At 41.5% G+C, this 19,441-nt stretch overlaps 1 protein-coding gene and 1 long non-coding RNA gene across 2 annotated transcripts in view; one reads left to right on the top strand and one right to left on the bottom strand.

Moving 5' to 3' along the window:
• LOC140724721 (uncharacterized) overlaps nt 1–19,441 on the bottom strand; it is a 122,480-nt gene that overhangs the window by 19,788 nt on the left and 83,251 nt on the right. The window lies entirely within an intron of this gene.
• Nucleotides 4,279–19,441, top strand: part of LOC140724720 (leucine-rich repeat transmembrane protein FLRT2) — a 108,873-nt gene continuing 93,710 nt past the window's right edge. The window contains exons 1-2 of the mRNA XM_073039191.1: nt 4,279–4,420; nt 18,076–18,172. The gene's annotated coding sequence lies outside the window, so the exon portion shown is untranslated. The remainder of the gene's footprint in view (nt 4,421–18,075; nt 18,173–19,441) is intronic.

Genomic DNA, 19,441 nt, shown 5'->3' with positions numbered 1-19,441 from the left:
ACAGACATCAATGAGAAGTGATGTAGGTTGCTGGTAATATAAATCCTTGTGTTAACCACCATGCTACCATGCCACCCTGCTGGGTGAAAGGTCATCAACATGAAATGATAACTCTGTTCTTCTTTCCAAAGATGAGGTCTGACCTGCTGAGTGCTTCCAGCACTTTTAAATGCCAGCTCAAAACTTATTTATTTAACCTCCCATTTAACTAACATATTTCTATTTTCTATTTTCATGTTTTAACTTTATCCCATTGTAAAGCACTTTGAACTACATAATCTGTATGAAAAATGCTCTATAAAGTTCATATTATTACAATTATTATTTACTGTTTTAATTTCAGTTTCTCAGCATTTTCATATACAACATACATACATCTCCTCCGAAGTTACTTTTTATTAATCACCAAATCTATACCACTCTCTTTCACTTAGTTCAATCTTTCTTTTGTCAGTTTATCCCTCATGTCTTCCATTTGGGTGGCAGAGTGGAGATATGTCTCTACCAAATGAAGTGTAAAGTATTCCTTCCCTCTGCTAACCTGCAGATCACACTCAGGCAAGGCGTAGCACCTGTTTAGCCTCACACCCCGACCAGGGTTCTGTAAAGCCATGGGAGCAGGTGGTGGATGGTCATATGAGCAGCTGGTGCATATCACAAGTCCTGGTTATGCCTCTACTGATGCCAGGCAGACAATCTCTGAAGAGTATTGATAATGGTTGGGGTCACCCGTCTTGTAAAGACACTGCCCAGAAGATAGCAACAGCAGACCACTTCTATAGAAAGTTTGTCAACAATTATGGTCATGGGTAAGACCATGATCATCCACATCAATATGACAGGGCACATTTTTCTAAGTTGATTAAGAAACAGCACGGAATAGGCACTTCCAATCTTTCGAGCCACACCACCCAGAGATCCCCCGATTTATTCCGAGCCGAATTACAGGACAATTTACAATGCATAATTAACCTGCCAAACGGGACATCTTGGGACTGTGGGAGGAAACCAAAGCACCCAGAGGAAACCCACACAGTAAATGATGATCTGAACTTAATGAAAGGTCATTGAAAGAAGGCAGGAGAATTGGGTTGAAAGTGTTATGCTGGAATAGCAGAGCAGATTCAATGGACTGAGTGACCCTGAGTGATCTCTGCTCCTGTCTGCCGAGATTCGGCATGACATCAAGAACTTTAACAAACTTCTATAGACGTGTGGTGGAGGGTGTATTGACTGGCTGCATCACAGCCTGCTAGGGAAACACTAACGGCTCTGAATGGAAAATCCTACAAAATGTAGTAGATACAAACCAGTACATCATGGGTAAAGACCTCTCTACATAAAACACTGTCATGGGAAAGCAGCATCCATCGTCAGAGTTCCTCACCGCCCAGGCCATGCACTTTTCTCGCTGCTGCCATCAGGAAGAAGGCACAAGACCCTTAGGACTCGCACCACAGGTTCAAGAATAGTTACTACCCCTCGGCCATCAGGCTCTTGAACCAAAGGGAATAACTACACTCACTTACCCATCCATTGAGATGTTCCCATGTCAAAGATCTCATTTTAAGGACTCTTTATCATGTTATTTCATGTTCTTGTTATTTATTACTATTTATTTATATTTGCATTGCACAGTTGTTGTCTTCAGCTCTTCATTTAAACTTTCATTGATCCCGTTATAGTTACTATCCTATAGATTTGATGAGGAAACCCGCAGCAAAATGTATCTCAGTGTTTATATGCTGACATTATGTACTGCACACTGATAATAAAATTTACTTTGAACTTTGTGTCTAGTAGTCTTAGTCACTGGATTTCTTGACCTAGCCTCCAACTGTCTTTGCAACTTTAAAATTACTTTACTTCATTTTTTTTCCAAGTTCATACAAAACATGGTTTGAAACATTAACCATGCTTCTCACTCTGCAGATGCTAACTGACATTCTGAGCAATTCCAGGATTATATGCTTTATCTCATGATTACCAGATGCAGAGCAATGGGGACTACATCTGGATTCGGTGCGTAGAGAAAATCAACGTGTGCAATGAACAATGAAAATACAGCAGAAAAATGCAAGTAGAAATGTGTTCAAAGTATATCACTGGCATCTGCCAAAGATCTCTGACCTGAAGCCAGGTATGTCTGACATCAGAGGGGTAGCAATTCCATCTCCTTTATTACTCATGCACCACTCTTGACCCATTCGAGATGCCAGACGCTGGAATCTGGAGGACCAGACAACCTGCTGGAGGACCAGACAATCTGCTGGAGGACCAGACAACCTGCTGGAGGACCAGACGGCCTGCTGGAGGACCAGACAATCTGCTGGAGGACCAGACAGCCTGCTGGAGGACCAGACAATCTGGTGGAGGACCAGACAACCTGCTGGAGGAACTCCATGACTTGAGCAACATCTGTGGAAGAAACAGCAGACTTTTATTTAAGTACTTATTCAGCTACAATAGGCCCTTCTGGACCTTCGAGCTGCATCTGGTGGGAGGACTTACAGTACACAACTAACCTACTGGCTGGTCCGCCTTTGGAATATGGGAGGAAACTTAGGCACCTGGATAACGGGGAGAAGGTGGCAAGGCCAGGAATTGAACTGGATCGCCAGTCTGTAACCACTACCCTACCATGCCACCCACCTATTTCAGGCTGAAACTCTGTATCAGGACAGATGTTCCACTGTTGGCTACTGATGTTCCATTAATGGTCCGTGCATCTAGACAGACATATCTCCAAAACTGACACAAAAAGAGGGGAGGTTTGATAAAGGTGATGCACCATCAATAACTCACTCTGAGATGTAAGAAGCGAGATATCGGCTTTTATTGACTGGAAGAATGAACAACACTACATCCTGGAGAATGAGGCCGGGCATCAGGCCTCAATCGCCTTTATACAGGGGTCTGTGGGAGGAGCCACAGGAGCAGTCCAGACAGATATATGTAGTTCACCACAAAAGGTATGCGACATTATGAGGAATATAGATAGGGTAAGTGCAAGCAGGCTTTTTTCCACTGAGGTTGGGTGGGACTACCAGAGGTTGTAGGTTAAGGGTGAAAGCTGAACTGCTAAAGGGAACGAGCTTCCAGCGTAAGTGGTGGATGTGGGTTTGATTTCAACATTTAAGAGAAGTCTAAATAGATGCGTGGATGGGAGGGGTATGGAGGGCGATGGTCCGGGCGGAGGTCCATAAGCCAAGGCTGATTAATAATTTGGCACAGACGAGATAAATCAAGGGCTTGTTTCCGTGCTGTAGAAACAGCTACTTCCATAAAATGGCTTGAGGCCATTCCAGGGATATTATGGGATTTATTTTTCTCTGGTAGAGCTCTTCCTTCACACAATTTTTTTGTGAGAGAGTGTTATTTTAATGTAGTTGTTAATCTGTTGATTTCCAAGCAGATTAACAGCTGTTCCTTTATGTCGGTACGAAAAGGAGAACCAAGTTAAAGTTAGCAGAATGAACCACTGGCTTCCAAAAAGGAAACTGACAGCTAGTTGTAGAATACGTACTGAAACTTAAAAAAAAAGTGAGATCAAGTAGCGAGGTACAGGAAAAAGAAAGACGTGTATTCGCGTAATGCCAAAGTGGTTAACAGCCACTGAAGTACTTTTAAGAAGCAGAGAGCCTCAACTAAGTGCCAAACATGCTTGGCTTGATATCTGGCGTCAGTCCAATTGAGCGAGCGTGTCACCTTTCATTCACATCAGGTGAGAATTTCTCTCCCTGGGATACCGCAGTCCCAATCCTTCCTGCACCTCTCCGCCAGAGTCTGAACAGAGTTGACGTTCGCGCCTGCCACCACAGCCTCCCCCCACCCCCGCCCCGCCAAAGCGAACACACTCACACAATGCTAAGGCAGTAGTCAAATGTTTAAAGTTACTTGAAATGGTCCTGCTTGTAAGCTGCCAACACGCATTTACAAATTCTTGTAGTACACACAAAATGCTGGAGGAACTCAGCAGGTCAGATAGCATCTATGGAAATGAATGAATATTCATGGTTGAAGCCGAAAGCTTTCATCAGGACTCTTGTGCAATGTTTACTGACCAGAGGGAGAGAAAGGCGATTTTTGATGATTATTCTAACATAGACGATTTCTCCTTACGTGCTTTAAGGTACAACGCTCTTTTTTTTAAATCCTAAAATATTCTCACCGCAGTAACGCGACTCCACCTGCGAATTCAGCAGCAAAACCTCCACAGACCGCGCTCAGCGAATGGCCGGGAAGAGTTAAATTACATTCTGGGGCCGGTGAGATCAGCAAGTGGGCGTTTTCATATTTCAGACTCAGGAGTACAGGACTGTTCAAACTTCAGTTCCCAAGAATTCAACAGGTTGTCCTCCTCAGCGGAGTAAAATGGTTCTCTGTGTGACTGGCGAGTGCAGAAGCGGCCAGAACTGAGGTAGGTCTCGGTCTCGTAAATGGTCCCAAGTCGTAAATTCGTTTAAAAAGGCAGAGGGGGTCTGGATTACCAATCGTTGTGGATAAAACTGCGAGCTACATTCATAAGAAAAAGTATTAAGCCAAGTTACTCTGAAATCGGGCAGCTGGTTGTTAAATTATGTTCACTTTTAACGCAGGGAAGGCGAATGCGTTCTGTACACTTTCTCGTTAAACTTTCGGGTTTATTTGCACTTTCAGATCACAAGATTAAGCGCACGATTCCGCCGATTTTTCCCAATTGCACTACACGTTTTTTCTGCTCCCTTCAATGTTTCACGAGTTCTAGCCACACGTGTTGACAATTCGCTGTTTTCTTAAGCGCCCTATCTTTTCACGTATGTTTTCTCTCCTAATTGCCTCTCTGCTTATGGATGCCCTCCACTTCGGCCACGCCACAATGGCTATTCGTTTCAATTCTCCAGTATCGCTTTCACGATCTGCAATCGCGACCGCGGCAGACTGATAAATGGTGTTTATCGGTCGGGATACTTCCCCTCACGTGTTGGAAAAGAAGAGAGCGAGTTTTCACGGATGCTTATACCCCAGCGCGGCGCTTCCCTCCTGAAACCCCGGTTCTCAATTGAGAAACACATACAAAATGCGAGCGGAACTCACGGATCAGGCAGCATCTCTGGAAATGAATAAACAGTCAGCCGAAACGGACCGAGACCTTTTAACAGGAAGGTTGAGTTTCAGCTGAGAAACCTCGTTTTCCCCTACTTCAGACTTCCCGTATAAATCCACCACAAAAAGCAAATCAAAACTACCTTGCGGCGGCGAAGACACTGGACAATAGTATGACACTAATAAAAGCTGCTTAGACAAGCCTGTCATCCGAAATATGTTTGATAAGTGTTTTTTTTTAAATAGAACAGGTCTACAAAGTAGAGGGAATCTTAAAACTATCAAAGTTGTTTATTGTTTACTGAATTGTCCGCTGTAAAACTGTCCTCAAATCGATCGGATTAAATAAAAAAAATTCAATTAAGACCAAAAAAAACTATATGTCCTTTTTTCGCGGTTGCGGATTTTTTTTGACAACGGTTAAGCCTTTTAGATTCAGGGGAAGTATAGGCTAAAAGAAATGTCTTTATTACAGCTCCCGAGCGTCTGGTAGGAGAACAGTAAATAGGAGAGGAGAAGTAAATAAACAAAAGGCTCGAAATCTGGTCACTATCTACTTACCCCCCCCCCCCCCCAGCACTGATTCCCTCGCCAATTTGATCTCTTATCCAATAGGCACAGTTTTCAGTTGTTGGAAGGACTCATTGCCTGGCAAAGCTCGAGAGCTGATCTTGCAGTCAAGACTCGTTCCAAACCAAATGAACTTCTCAAGCGCTGGAGAAGTGTAAAAAAAAAATGACCTGCCCCGGGGCTTTCTTTCCCGAGACGAAGCTTTGAATTCGCACCAGGTGGGCGTAGAGACCATCTCTCTACGCGGGGGAGTCAAAAATTGACGTCCCAAAACCTGAGGGTGATCACAGTTAAACCGAATAAGGCTCCCACCCAAAAAGTGCTACGAATGGTAGCTGTATTTAAGTGGACGGCGAGAGCCTGTAAAAAGAAACGCGGAAGCAGGCTCGATGGGCTGAATAGGCTGTCTATCTGGGAAAACAGTTCCTGGACAACTAGCGTCATCAGACTCGGCTATCGGGACAAGTGGTGAACTAATTTAGAAAAATGATGTGCGCCGCGAGAAGAGCGGAAAAAAGACACTGACTCCCTGGCGGCGGAAAATAAATAAATCGACTCCCTTTCGCTGCCTGTCGAAAACAAACGTGTTTCAGAAATGCAGATTTATAACTAGAAACGACAGACACAACAACGGGAAGGAAGTGGTTCTTTCCTGACAGAATTCACTGTATGGGGTGTGTTGATGTAAAATGCAAAATAAAGATTTTCAGCTTCCAAATCTAGAGCGATTCGAAATTTAACTTGATGCTGGGCAAGTAACTAATCTGCTTGTGTTGTCTACAAGAATCGAGTCCAGACCAATTCGCATTTTGCAATCATGTTTGTATAAACAAAAAAAAGAATTCTTAATTGTCCACTTTTACACCGAATCAAAGATTCGAAATGCAGAATCACTGAAGTATTTAACGAATGGATGCAAGTTTGATCACTTACCCGTCTTCGGAACCCCTGCCTTATTCAGGATAGTTTTATTAAAACAATTCAATCTATGTATATACATTTTTATACATTTATTACGCATTTTGTTGTGATTTTTTAATCTTCTTGTGCTGTATTGGATACGGAGTATCGATTGTTTCGTTCCCCTTTACACTGGTGTACTGTAAATAAACAACCTTGAATCTTGTTCAGTGATGATCATACCCGCCCCATGCTCAGAGAGATGTCGGTGATAACTGCATTGGTACAATAGTGGTTTAAAAAGCAGCTTTATGCTCCACTATTCACTGTAATTGGCTCGTTTTCGTTCTAACACAAATGGTAAAAGGGAAGGATCCGTTTTCTCATTTTAAAGTGGGACCCAAAAAGTGAGATGTAAACACATTTCCTGGGCTCCCTTTATGATTAAATAACACATTGGCTTGTTGCAGTCAATCTGTGGAAAGATATGCAGCGGTATCCCAGCGGTATCATTGGGTGACACTGGGATTTTTAAAGAAGGCGCCGGCGGGATACAACTTCATCTGTCGCGCACTCTCTCTCGCTGATGTGTGAGGTCTCCTAACACGTAGAAGTATTCTCTTGACAACAAACCCGCCAGTGTGTACCACTCTGATGATTACTGTGTGGGCACTGTATAGAAATGCTTCTGTTTCCTCTCCATACACTATTGACTTGTTTATTCGTGAATTCGGCACGTACTTCCTTTCAACTATTATCTCATCACAAGCTTCTACGTTTTTTGGGTCTGTTTCGGGGTTGAGAGATCAGTTAACGTGGCACGTTAAATCTCGAGCAGTGACCAACTCCTACACTCCCCATCGATCCTGCTTTCTGCCCTGTCAGCGTCTTATCTCGACTTGGCAGTTGCTGGCTACGCGCTCCCTGTCTCTCTCTTGAATGGGTGAGAGTGGCAGCCGACTGCACAGCGCCTCTCTTGCGCTCTCCGAGCCAGACGGGGAGAGAGCACCAAGAGCTTTTCCGATTTACTCGGATGTTTCCAAAAGCTGAAGATATTCGGCCCATCCCAGAACCACTACTTTACCCTTTCTGTCCGCCACCTTCTGTATAGACACCAGTACCTAGCGTCACTTATGCACATACAATCAGTCTACGTATATAAGCTATCTTACGTAATTATATTTATTGTGTTTATTTAATTATTGTGTTCTATATCTTATTGTGTAATTTTGTGCTGGATAGGATCCGGAGTAACAATTATACGTTCTCCTTTCAACTTGTATACTGGAAATCTTACGCAATCCTAAAAATAATCTTAGTTCACAGAAACCTGTAAAAGATTGTATCTGTTACCGTCGCTAAACACCTCCTTCCGATACATCACTGTGTAATATAAGGCGGCAATTTGGTTGTCTGTGTACAAAGCTAGATTGTTCAACAACTAAATTTTAATATAATGTACAAGCCTTTCCTGTTTTTCCACTAATTGCGTGGGTTGGTATCTGATACCCTACGTGCTAAACTTTAAGAAAGCTAATAACTTTAATAGTTCAGCACTGAACTGATTCCACTACCTAATGGATTCATTCTTAAAAGACTACAACTTGTGTTCTCAATGCTTATTGCTTATTTATTTATGATTAGTATTATATTTTTTTCTTTTTGTATTTGCACAGTTTGTTGTCTTTTGCACATTGGTTGTTTGTCAGTGTCTGTCCTGTGAGGTTTTTCATAGCTTCTATTTATTGTGAATGCCCCCAAGAAAATGAATCTCAGGATAGTATACAGTGCCATATATGTATTTTCATAACAAATTTACTTTGAACTTAGAACATTTTTGAACTTTGAATTACAAAATGGAATAGGTTGCTGCTATTCCTTAGCATGTAGGGCATCAGATACCAATTCACCCAATTAGTGGAAAAACAGGAAAGGCATGTGTGGTGGGGTGGAGATACATCTCCACCAAAAGGGGTATATGGTGCTCCTTCTCTCTGCTAGCCTAAAGGTCACCCTTGTGCAAAGTGTAGCAGCTGCTTAGCACCACCCCCCACCCCCCCCCCCCCCCCCCCACCAAGCCGGGGAACAAGTGGTGGGTGGCTGAATGAGCATTTGGTGCATATCACAAGCCCTGGTTATTCAAACACTGATGCCAGGCAGACAGTCTCTGAAGAGTATTGATAATGGCTGGGGTCACCCGTCTTGTAAGAACACTGCCCAGAAGAAAGCAATGACAAACCACTTCTGTAGACAAATTTGCCAAGAACAATCATGATCATGGGACCATAGAATGCACACGTCAAGTGACACTGCACATAATGATGATGATGAGTCTTACATAAAATATGAGAAACTTCACTAGTTAGATGCTCTGTCTACTGTAAGATATGAACAGCCTGCATACCAATGCCATCATCTGTGATGTTAGACAACCTTTCAGCACCAACATTGCCTTCTCACCCTCTGCGATTTTTACACCTTTGCTATATCAGTAAACAAATAACCAAGTTCAAACTTCAAGATTGTTTAATGTCATTTCCAGTACACATGTCTAAAAGAGAACAAAATAATTGTTACTCCAGATCTGATGTGGCACAGAGAAAAACAATAAGAAAATAAATAAAAATACAATTAATATAAATACATGAGATAGCTTATATACATAGATTGTCCATAAAGTGAAGCCAGGCACAGAGGTATCACAATGAGTGCTGGTTTCGACTGAACCCAGGTGTGGACGAATGGCAGGCTCCCATGTAGAGGCAGAAACAAGAGGTTATACATAGGAATTCAAACTGAACGTTGGTGGTATGACCAAGTGATACCACAAGACAAACATTCTCAACACACAGTACCCCACAAGGAGTGGTAAACAGGAGTCCACTTTAAATAATCACAGAATGTGGAAAACCCATGCCAGTCACAATGAAGTTGACAAGATTCAACAGGGAACACAGGGGCTTAACAGCTCCAGTTCAGACAACAATTAGTAAACACAGGTGCTTGAGAAACTTAGAAGCCCAACACTCTACAGCTTGTTGCAGAGGCTCACAGAGCTCATGACACAGGAGTGACTGATATGAAATTATAAAGGAGTGATGACGGGGATGTGGAGTGGTGGGTTAGTGCGTGGAGTTGCTGAGCAGCTTTGCTGCTTAGGGAAAATAAGTGTTTTGAGTCTGGTGGGTCCTGGTGTGGATGCCACATTGTGTCCTCGCTGATGGGTGTTTAGAGTAATGCAGGAGTAGGAGTTAAATGGAAAAAGAATAAATTATAAGAAATACCTTGTACATAATACAGATGGTATCAATTCAGTTATGAACAGGATTGATATAAACATACACTGAATGGTCACTTTATTCGGTAAACCTGTATCTAATCAGACAATCATATACCAACAACTCAGTGCATAAAAGCATGCAGACAAGTCAAGAGGTTTACTTATTGTTCAGCTCAAACAACAGAATGGGTAAAAAATGTGATCTAAGTGACTTTGACTATGGAATGACAGCATAAAAAAGGTTGGGATCCCCTGCTCTAGAGTTTACAAAGAATTATGCAAAAAATTGTGAAATAAAGTCCAGTGAGTGGCAGTTCTGTGGGTTCCATTGTGTATACTTTTAGATGTTCTCAAGTGTTTGCATACCTTACAGTTTCTCCCCCACACCTCAAAGTTTAGGCTGCATGTAATTTGGTACTGCCCAGCATGTCTCTCAAGTTTTCTCTCCTAAAAGCCGACACTATAGTATACTGTAGGCTAAAATGCTTTATTAATGAGAGAAGTCAGAGGAGAATTAGTAGGGTGACTGAAGTTGACAGGAAGGCAAGAGTAACTCAGATAACCTCATGTTACAATAGTGTGTGCAGAAGAGCATCTCTGAACAGACAACATGTTGAACCTTGAAGTGGACAGGGGTTCCACTCCTGTAACTATTAAAGTAACCATCAAACGTCTACAATCTTCTTCACTATACTTAGACTTGAAAGGCCTCACAAATCCCAGACCACAGACCACAGCAATACTGAACCTACTGTAAAACCTAACACATCGACAAAGACTATTAGGCAGAATGAATAACAGCTGGCATAGGGTGGCGCTTTGGCACTGCAAGAAGTGTTTCTCCCTCAGAGCTTCAGTGGTTCAATCCTAACATCAGGTGCTGTCTGTGTAGAATTTATGTACTTTTCCTGTCACAACATGAGTTCCCTCTTGGTGCTTTGGTTTCCTACCAGCCATAGTAAGCTATTTTCTCTCCCAAGCCCATCAAATCTCCCTCAGTTTCCTGCCAATCACTTTTATAATGAATTAATTCACCATGCCATCAATAGCAGCTGTTGTACAAGTGGTTGGCAGGAAACCCGGAGGGAGTTGATGGGCATGTGAGACAAAATAGGTTACTGGAAAATAAGAGTGGAATGAGACCTATGTGAATCCTCTGGGAGCCAGCCTACACCTTATTGACTGAATGTCCTTATTCCAAGTCATAAGTCAATATGAGCAAATGACTGTAATGCTACTGTTACTGTCAAAGTCAGTTTCCATCAGCTGCTCTCCTATCACTGAGTTATCTCTTCAGTGTGTTATATAGTCACTATAGAAACAGGCCCTATCCACCCAGCTATTAATAACAACAACAACAACAACAACTGGCTTTTATAACAAGAGGAATTGAGTATAGGAGTAGAGAGGTCCTTCTGCCCTGGTGAGACCACACCTGGAGTATTGTGTGCAGTTTTGGTCTCCAAATTTGAGGAAGGACATTCTTGCTATTGAGGGAGTGCAGCATAGGTTCACAAGGTTAATTCCCGGGATGACGGGACTGTCATATGTTGAAAGATTGGAGCTACTGGGCTTGTATACACTGGAATTTAGAAGGATGAGAGGGGATCTGATTGAGACATATAAGATTATTAAGGGATTGGACACACTGGAGGCAGGAAGCATGTTCCCGCTGATGGGTGAGTCCAGAACTAGAGGCCACAGTTTAAGAATAAGGGGTAGGCCATTTAGAACAGAGATGCGGAAAAACTTTTTCACCCAGAGAGTGGTGGATATGTGGAATGGTCTGCCCCAGAAGGCAGTGGAGGCCAAGTCTCTGGATGCATTCAAGAGAGAGTTAGATAGAGCTCTTATAGATAGCCGGGTCAAAGGATATGGGGGGAGGGCAGGAACAGGGTACTGACCATGATCACAGTGAATGGTGGTGCTGGCTAGAAGGGCCGAATGGCCTACTCCTGCACCTACTGTCTATTGTCTATTGTCTAACAACAACAACAATAATAATAATAATAATAATAATAATAATAGCAACAATACTAATGATGGAACATGAACATTGTCCCTGTAGTAATATCTACAACTGTTATCATCCCAAAATCACTACACAATAGCATTAAACAATTTGGCCTACACAGCAATATTTATGTAAATCTCCAGAAAACCACTATAGTAAACACCACTGGAATAGTCCGAAAGTTCTTTCAGTTGAGAAATGAGTGTGCTTGGCTATGCCCCTACCTCAGGTTTTACCAGCTTGCGATCTGAAATAAAAGTACTAGAATAATACTGTAATTTATTTTTAGCACACTTTCCATACAGACAACATAGTTTGAAGTATTTTACAATGGAATATGGTGCAAACATGAATATAGAAGACAAGAAGTTGTCAGTTAAAAGCAAGTTTAAATAAATAGCTTTTGAGCTGGTGTTTAAAATGGACAATCTGCATCCCTTAAAGTTTTAGGTATTGAGTTCCACAGTTTAGGAGCATAGTTCAGAAAAGCTGATGTGCTAATTATCTTTTGAGGAAGATTGTTTAAATTTAAGGGACTGGCAGATGAAGACCTGAGAACTGTAATGCAAAGTAAATCTGTGATGTATTCTGGTCCCAGACCATTGAGAGCTTTAAAAACAAGTGAGAGAACTTTAAATTCAATTCTAAAAGATAGAAGAATCTAATGCAGAGTGGTACGGATGGGAAGAGTATAGATTAGGCATCTATACTAATCCTATACGCTGGTACTAGGTCTATAGCCTTCCCATGCCTTGGTAATTCAAGTGCTCGCCCATTGTGAGAATCTCTTCCTCCACCATCATTTCAAAGTATTCCAGATTCCAACCATTGAGATTAAAAAAATCTCACTCAGATGTCTCTGGAAAACCTTCTTGTCTTCATTCTAAATGTATCAAGGATGAACTTTTATTGGCCAGATCTATTTGCATGAATTAGAAATTTTCTGTGGTGTGACATGCAACTAAAACAACATTCAGCAATCATAAAGAATAAAAATTAATACAGAAATAACATTAGAAGTATAGATATAGAATAAAATGTGCATCAATATATAAATATTCTCATGTATTTACAATGCACCGATTTAAAGTGTTTACAGTACAGTGCAGTGGTGGGGTAATGGATGGGGGGTGTAATGTCAATTCAATTCAATAATTAGAATGCTTGGTCTGATTAACTGCTTGGGGGAAGATACTTTTAAGATGGTGTGAAGATTTTGTTTAATAGCCCTTTAGCACTTTCCAGAAGGGACCTTTTGGAAAAGGCAGTTTGCAAGGTGGGTAGTATCCGCAATAATTTTTCCTGGCCATTTCTCTGTCCTGGACACATATAAGTCTTGTAGTAATGCTAGATGGCAGCCAATGACCTTTCCTGTTGTTGGCTGTACTTTTTTTTATCTTGTGAGAGGATGATGCACCAAACCAGACAGTACTGGCTGATGTGAAGATGCTCTCTATGATGATAAGTGTTCCATTTTTTAATATCTATTATAGCACAAAGTCCACTTGAATCTACCCTGCTTTTGCCCCTCATAATTTTGTGTATCTCAGACACTAACGATTTCATTGATGTAATAGCATATTAAACTTCTTCCATTCCTGACTCTTCATTTCCTCTCTGTCGCCTTTTATTTGTCAACAGTTTGGACTCAGTGAGGTATGAGTATGTGGTGATGGGTACTGGAGTTCTATGCTTTGAGTGACTGGCAATTCATTAGCTTGCCCTGCATCAAACATGCTCCTTAATCTCATTCTTGATAGAAAGCTTTTCTAATGCCCAGATGACCTCTCCACCCCTACCCCTACACTGGTGCCTGTGAAATTTCCCAATGAACGTGCTGATTTAGTGCCAATTTGTGCTTAATTGGGCTAATAGCTTCTAATAACTGGACTCAGACTGAGTATTTATTTATTTAGAGATACAGCACGGTAAAGAGGCCCTTCCAGCCGAACGAGCCCGTACAAATTCTGTACAGGCAGCAGCGGTAATTGAGCCTGGGTCGCTGGCACTATAACCACTGCTCTACCGTGCCAAGTAATTTTGGGTAATTTTTGTAATTTTAATGACCTGAAATGAGTAATCTCATTTTGTTTAAGTTATATTACCAAGTATAGACACAAAACTGTTTTGCTCTCATCAAATCGAAATGAAAGGCCATTCTCTCATACTGCTACTGCCCTAAAAGCCGCAATATCCTCTAATTGCTTTTCTTTTCTATGATAATTTCAGGAAATGCAATATTTTCTTGCCTTCTCTCTGCAGTGTTAACTTTAAGTAGCTTAGGTTCTGTCGTAGGATGTGTCTCACGTAATGTTCCCTCTGCATTGAGCTTTACCTTCAACCTCAAAAACTGCTGTTATTCAATCAGTGTGACTTTTTCCAGCTTGAACTCAGCCCACCCTGTGGCCCCTGAATAAGAGTACCAATTTATTATTAGCAGCAGAGAGAGGAGACTTTCATCTTATGAACTTAAGTTGGACTCAAACCAAATCCTGAGATGAAAGGCATTTAAGTTAGTAGTATGTTATTACTGTACGTCCAATTTTGAAAATTCATTTACTTCTGAAGTTGGCATCTTCACATAATCTTTCCGTGTATTAGAAACACAATTTAATATTCCAATAATTTCCTCATGTATTCAGTCATCTTCATTAGATTTTGCTTGTATATTTTAAGCCACATTATAATTAGGATCCATGCACGATTTAATAAAAATACCCGTCAACACTTTAAAGTCTTACATTCTTCCTAACTGATCATTGTAAATGCTCAAAATAATTAAACAAGGAAAATTAATTGTGAATATCACTGAATTTTTCACAGGATAACTCCCAAGTGTGGTCAAATAAAGCTTAGCAAGTCACACTGACAATTAAATCTCCTATCAGTATTTCCTGCAGTCTACTGTTAACTCCAGCTGTTGTTACTTAACAGAAAATAAATTGTTTTTTATTGTATGCAACACACACAAAATGCTGGAGGAACTCAGTAGGACACTCAGCATCTATGGAAATGAATACACAGCTGATGTTTCAGAATGAGGTCTTTCATCAGGACACCCATAGATGCTGCCTGACCTGCTGAGTTCCTCCAGTATTTTGTGTGTGTTGATCTGAATTTCCAGCATCTGCAGAATCTTTTGTGGCTATGATTTGGGCTTTTAATTTTACCTTGTTTGAAAGAATGAATGAAGAAGCAACGGGGGTACAGATTCCACCGGGTACACAACGCTGAAATTTCATTCTCCCATTGGATTCTATCGAGAGTTGGAGAAGAATCAGGAAAACTTTGGCTAATTTAATTCAATTATTGTCCTTTTCCTTCTTGTGGATTCTTGTGTGTAAATTAGAGGTAGAATTTTGTAAACTACAACAGTGGGTCCACTTCGGATATGCTTAACTGTCTACAAAGAGTTTGACATTCAAGGAAACAGCACTGTGCAAAATAGGTATATATATATATATATATATGAATTTGTCAACATGGAGTGGAGAGCGAGTTTTAAATCTGGCAGGGGCAAAGGGTATTGGGAATGATGAGGATGAAGTGCTGAAAGAGAGGTGTGGAACAGGGGGCAGAGGAGGAGTGCCAGGGGCAGGGCGATGCCATGGGTGCAGTCACACCCACGCCTGAGACACCAGGCAAGGTTACATGATTCCAAACAACTGGCTCACTGATCATTATAGAATGTCTCTCTGGTGCTTTCTGCTCTCTCGCCTCTCCCTTTCCCTCTTCCCATGCAGGTGAATGCAGGCTTGATTTCACCATTTAAGTGAAATTTGGATAAGTAGATGCTCAACAATGGTAAGGAGGTGCAGGTCAATGGTACTATGCAGAATTATTGGTCGGCTCAGATGAGATAGGCTGAACTTGTTTCTATTCTGCAGTGCTGTGTGACACTAATATAATGATCAAATCAGCCGGGCTATTTGACTCAGATCAGAATCAGAACCAGGTTTAAGCTCACTGGTGTATGTCGTGAAATTTGTGGTACTGTGGCAGCACTATAGTGCAATACATAGTAATAAGACTATAAATTACATGAAGAAATACATTTTTCAGTTGTGCAAAAAGAGAGCAAAAAATTGGAAAGAAGATGGTGATGTAGTGTATATGGGATCATTGTGTGTTCAGAAATGTAATGGTGGAGGGAAAGAAGCTGTTCCTAAAATGTTGAATGTGTGTGTTCAGTCTGCTGCGCAGTGAGAAGAGGGCATGTTCTACATGACATGCAATCACCAAGGTGACAAAAGTCTTAGACAAATATGTATAGCTAAGACGCCGAAGAATTTTGCACTCTACTGTAGTCATTTCATGTATTGTAGTTTACTGCTGCCACAAAAGAAAAAACACATTTCATGACATATGTGAGCGATGATAAACCTGATTCTGATATGGGTCTCTATTGTGGACTGAGAGTGGGAATGGGGTAGGGAGAGGGGAATCATGTTTGGGAAAAGGGGAAGAGAGCGGGAAACACCAGAGAGACATTCTTTAATGATCAGTAAACTGATTGTTTGGATCAAGTGACCTTGCCTGGTGCCTCAGGACTGGGTGTGTCTGCGCCTGCACCACCTCCCACCCCGGTACTCTTTCTCTGCCATCTGTCCTACACCCCTTCCACAGCGCTCCACCCTTGCCATTCCCAACACCCTTTGCTACCGCCAGATTTACAAACTCACTCTACTCCATGGTGACAATTACTAGCTATATATATATGTGTCTAAGACTTTTGCACAATATTGTATACAGCCATGAAATTAACTGTTTTGCAGTAGTACGTTGCAGTATATAATAAAAATATAAATTACAATAAAATACATCTAAATACAAGTAATGCAAAAAGGAGATGATCTCCTTTTCTCATTACTTTTTGAGGTAGTGTACATTAATTCATTGTTGGTTCAGAAATCTGATGGTGGAGAAAACGAAGCTGTTCCTAAAATGTTGAGTGTGTGTCTTCAGGCTCTTGTACCACCTGCTTGATGGTAGCAATGAGAAGAGGGCATGCCCTGCATGATGAGGGCCCTTTTAAAGGCATAGTCTTTTGAACAAGTCCTTGATGCTACAGGAGGTTAGTGCCCAGAATGAAGCTGGATGGGTTTGCAACTTTCTGCATCTTTTTGTGATTTTGTGCAGTGGCCCCTGATACCAGTGATGCAACTGGTTAGAATGGCTCCATGGTACGTAAGTAGAAATTTGCTGGAGTCGTTGGTAACATACCTGCACCAAACGTCCTTAAACACTTCATGAAATTTAGCCTTCTTCGTAATTGCATAACATGTTGGGCCCAGGATAGATCTTTGGACACAAAATGCTGGAGGAACTCAGCACGTTAGGCAGCATCTATGGAAATGAAGATACAGTCAACGTATCAGGCCGAGTCCCTTCATCAGGGCTGAGAAGGAAGGGGAAAGACGCCAGAATAAAAAGGTCAAACACGAGGAAATCTGCAGATGCTGGAAATTCAAACAACAACACACACAAAATGCTGGTAGAACACAGCGGAGCTTCTCCCTATAGATGCTGCCTGGCCTGCTGTGTTCTACCAGCATTTTGTGTGTGTTGTAGAATAAAAAGGTGGTGGGAGTGGAAAGAGGCTAGCTGTAAAGTGATAGATGAAGTCAGCTGGATGGGAAAGGTCAAGGGCTGGAGAAGAAGGAATCTAATAAGAGAGGAGAGTGGACCATCAGAGAAAGGGAAAGATGAGGGGGAAGTAATAGGCCAGTGTGAAGAGGTGAAAGGTCAGAGTGGGGAATCAAGGAAGAGAAGGAGTGGGGACATATTTTTTAACCGAAGGAGAATTTGATATTCATGAAATCAGGTTGAGGGCTACTCAGATGGAATATAAGGGGTTACTCCTCCATCCCACTTGCCTGGCTTCACCTATAGTCTTCCAGATAGCCTCCTTCCCTTCTCCACATCTTCTTATTCTGGCTTCCTCTCCCTTCCTTTCCTTTCTTGATGAATGGCCTCGGCCCAAAACATTGACTGTTTATTCATTTCCACAGATGCTGCCTGACCTGCTGAGTTGCTCCAGCATTTTATATGTGCTTTGGACTTCTATCATCTACAGAATTTCTCTTGTTTAGATCTTCAGAGTTGTTGACACCCAGGAGCTTGAAACTGTTTTTATATTATACAGAGCTACATAAACTGAAGTCATTACTGTTATTAATGTGGATAGTTGTTTCAGATATTGATTTCTACATTATTTTCTTTGCAGGCTTTGAAACAACTGTGAGAAAATTATTTCAACAAGTTGCATTTTTAAAGGAGGATTGTCACAGAAAGAATCGAGACTGAGCGTTGTTCAACTCAAGGTACGTGACTGAAACAGTGTTCAAAGCGAGAATTTGTGAGAATATTTCGAAAAGTACAGAAAGAGAAGAACAAATGAAAGGGGGTGGGAGAGCAGGCTTGGACATGAAGGGTATCAGACAGGTGTCCAAAGGTAGAATAGCAGGACCACTGTAAGCAAAGCTCTGAATGAGTCAAGTGAGGACGTCAAGATTCAGGATTGCTTAATGTCATTTCCAGTACACAAGTGTAAAGGAGAACAAAATAATTGTTACTCCGGATCCAAATCAGCACAAAAAAACACAATAAGATAAAGAATAATAAAACCACAATAAATATAAATACATAAGATGGCTTATGTATATAGATTGATTGCATGGCCATAAATAGGCGTTAGGCACAGGACTGTCTGTACATAAGGTAATTCTGACAGGAAATGATAAAGTCATGATGGTTCTGGGATTGGAGGAGTGGGCTAGTGGTTGGAGATGTTGATCAGCCTTACTGCTTGGGGAAAGCAAATGTTTTTGAGTTTGGTGGTCCTGATGTGGATGATATGTAGCCTCCTCCCTGATGGGAATGGGACAAACAGTCCATGAGCAGGGTTAGCCTTTCAATAAGATCTTGCCTGAACCAACTTTGCTGTCAATGTCATCTTTCCATGTTATCCACATTTGTACAATTGATGAAGGGTCCTGGCATGAAACACCAGCTGTTTCCTCTACTCCATAGAAGCTGCCTGCCCTGCTGAGTTCTTCCAGCATTTTGTCTGTCTTGTTAGCATAATTTAAGGGAAACAATCAATCTCCACCTGGAATATATTCAATAGCCAACTCTAGCACTTTCTGGTATGAATAGAATCAGAATCCACACGCAATGTTCCAGATATCATTATCAGTGAAAGCATCTCATCCTCGGAATCTCACGTATCTCAATAAGATCGTCTCTCATTCTTCAATCCCCCCAGTGAATATAAGCCCAGACGGATGGACATTCCTTCACCCAAGATATCAGTGTAATGATTCCTCTCTGATTGTTTCAAATGTAACAACAATCTAAGGGAAAGAAACTCTGCTGATGCTGGAAATCCAAAGCAAGACGTACAAAATGCTGAAGGAACTCGGGAGGTCAGGCAGCATCTATGGAAATGAATAAACAGTCGCTATTTCACGCTGACACCCTTCTTCAGGACTGAGAAGGAAGAGGGAAGGTGCCAGAAAAAAAAGGTGGGGGGGAGGGAAAAAAGGCTCGTTGGAAGAGGATAGGTGAAGTCAGGTGTGTGGGAAAAGTCA

Source organism: Hemitrygon akajei, chromosome 3 (assembly GCF_048418815.1).
Source record: "Hemitrygon akajei chromosome 3, sHemAka1.3, whole genome shotgun sequence".
NCBI classification, from domain to species: domain Eukaryota; kingdom Metazoa; phylum Chordata; class Chondrichthyes; order Myliobatiformes; family Dasyatidae; genus Hemitrygon; species Hemitrygon akajei.
Note: the sequence above shows the minus strand (reverse complement) of the source record. Positions and strands in the feature narration are given on the sequence as shown.